At 39.1% G+C, this 2,410-nt stretch overlaps 1 non-coding gene across 1 annotated transcript; it reads left to right on the top strand.

The window, feature by feature from the left end:
- Window positions 1-228: 228 nt before the first annotated feature.
- Trnae-cuc lies at window positions 229-300 on the top strand. Its single transcript has one exon. It is a non-coding gene; the product is annotated as a tRNA-Glu (tRNA).
- Window positions 301-2,410: the final 2,110 nt, after the last annotated feature.

The raw sequence follows: 2,410 nt of genomic DNA, 5'->3' as shown, positions 1-2,410 counted from the left end.
AATCTGGATTACGCAGCATATTTTCTTAATTTTGATCAACTTTACTGACTCCAGAATTGCGAATTTCATAAACCATGTTATCACGTAACTGGCTCATCAGAGGAATGTCCTTGAAATAAAATCTGCAAGCCATGCCAAAAAATTTATCCATGCAAGAAAGTAGTGCGTCTGAAGCAGGCTCTGGAAGCGAACAAGACCAAGTTACGGAGCAGTGTAATCCACTACTTCTCCCGTGTGGTCTAGTGGTTAGGATCTCCCGCTCTCACCGGGAAGGCCCGGGTTCGATTCCCGGCACGGGAAAGAATTTTTTGCTAATTTCTACTTCGTTTTGTTTTTGCACTAATGTTAACTTCTTGTCATTGTCATGAAACGAAGATTCTAATTTTGCATTCATTTGCATTGGGAAACAAATGTGGTCAATAAACTGCATTTGTTTAGCCGTAAAGTAGCATAATAACTTGCACAATGCTGTTCTACAACCAATCTCAATTTCCCCACTTAACGATATCTTTAATCAACCTTGCTTATGCATGTTTCCTACATAATTACGATAAACGAACTGGAAATGAGGTATTATTTTTTGAATGGATAAATTGCTTGATGTATATTTAATATAATGGATTTAACAATTTAAAAGTATAAAACACGGGTCGGGCTAAAAATGCATTTACAAACCACAGTCTAAGTTCGTTGCTACATACATATCGAATTTTATGATGCCACTGTCAACTCTTATTCAATCTCAATCTGTACAGAGGATAAGTGTAAGACAACTTTATTTTATTACCGTAGCGAAAATGCAAAGCTCTGTGAACAGTAAAAAGTGTCAATGTATTACAAATTGAATCTCATTCTCAGTCAGCTCCAAAGTTCGATTCGGTTCTGAATGGCGAACCTGCTAATGAGATTAACATATAAAGAAACGATTTATTTCATTTTACATTTGCCGCCTTCCTACTGATTATTTCGTTCGATAAGAGCAAACGATAAGAACCCTGAGATTTGACCAACACTAAATTTTGTTACCCTAACCAGAACTAGATGCAAAAATGCTTAAAAATCCATGGCAGAGTTTGAGAAAGGATACATCTCCATCCACCCCGTTCAAGTTAACGCTTCAAAGAAACCACCAGAAGCCAAAGAACTCATTGTTCAATCAACTGCCAAATAAAAAAGCCAAAGCTTGGTTTGGAAATCCATTAAAAAGTTAAGTCCGGGTATCGAATGTTGTTTGCTCATAATTGTGAAAAATACAAGGAGATGTGTTAACCAAGATAGAAAAGCCTTGTTACCACCACTGCCTGGCCCGCACCTAAACCAACTTTGAGGTGAGGAAGAAGAAAGAAACGCAGCAGATGTACTTTCTTCCAATTTGGACACATTTTTCTTTGGCCCATCAAATGGGACCCAACAGCTTGCTTGCTTTTGGATGGACTGACCAGAGGAGGAGATGCGATGTTCACCGGATTCCAAACTGGAAAAGGCGACATCAGTCAGTCAGCTGCAGGAGAAGAGCACCTTAGGAGAAGAATTTTTACGATGGCTTATTAAGGGTTCCCCATACACAAGACCAGTGGTAAGTCTGGTAAGTAACTGTAGTGGTAAAAAGTGAGATTACGGAGAGAGGATGCTTGGATGGGCAGCAAGTTGCACAATGTGATTGAGGGGAGACGAGGGGTCCAGGTGAGCGACCCTTCCGTCCGTCGACTCTCAAAATATTTGGCATTGTCCATTCAGTCTCCATTTCATTTTGCCATTGTGATCTGCCCAATGTGATCCCTTTCCTTAAATGCTCCTCCAAGAAGAGCCTGCCCTGCTTTGTCATTCTCCGCGTTTGAATCAAGTATATGTACTTTGACATTTCGGCACATCATTTTTCAAACCACGACATGCGTAAGGAAATCCCGGCAAAATTTATTCCCCAAAATTTTACATCTACAGATTTAAATTCAAAGTCAAATCCAGCCATGGCATCAACAAGAAAGTGATCCTGCCGATCTCCTGGGGCAATTACAATGCTTCGTCCATAATAATGCGTAATAATGGACAAGGAAAACAAGGTTCAAGCCTAATGTTAAACTTACCATTGTGTTTTGTGCACCTTTGTTAAAAAATATCGAATATCTGCACATCATTTTTCAATCGGCAATCACGGTTTGTGACAGTTTATTAATTCAATAAAATTTTGCCATGTCATCACCCAGTCAGACCACTCTGTTTTGGGCGTACACATCAATACATAATTTGACTGTTGAAATTAAGGGTCCCTACTTTTTTTAGTCAGAAAATCTGATATTCTGTCAACGACACGGCCGAATTTTAAAGTTATAACGGTCTACATTTCACAGATTTCGTACATAATTGCAACAGAACGCTTACTCTAACGCTAACGCTAAAGTACTTCTCATGA

Source organism: Folsomia candida, unplaced genomic scaffold (genome assembly GCF_002217175.1).
Source record: "Folsomia candida strain VU population unplaced genomic scaffold, ASM221717v1 Fcan01_Sc021, whole genome shotgun sequence".
In the NCBI taxonomy this organism is placed as follows: Eukaryota; Metazoa; Arthropoda; class Collembola; order Entomobryomorpha; family Isotomidae; genus Folsomia; species Folsomia candida.
This window is presented reverse-complemented; position numbering and strand designations above follow the sequence as displayed.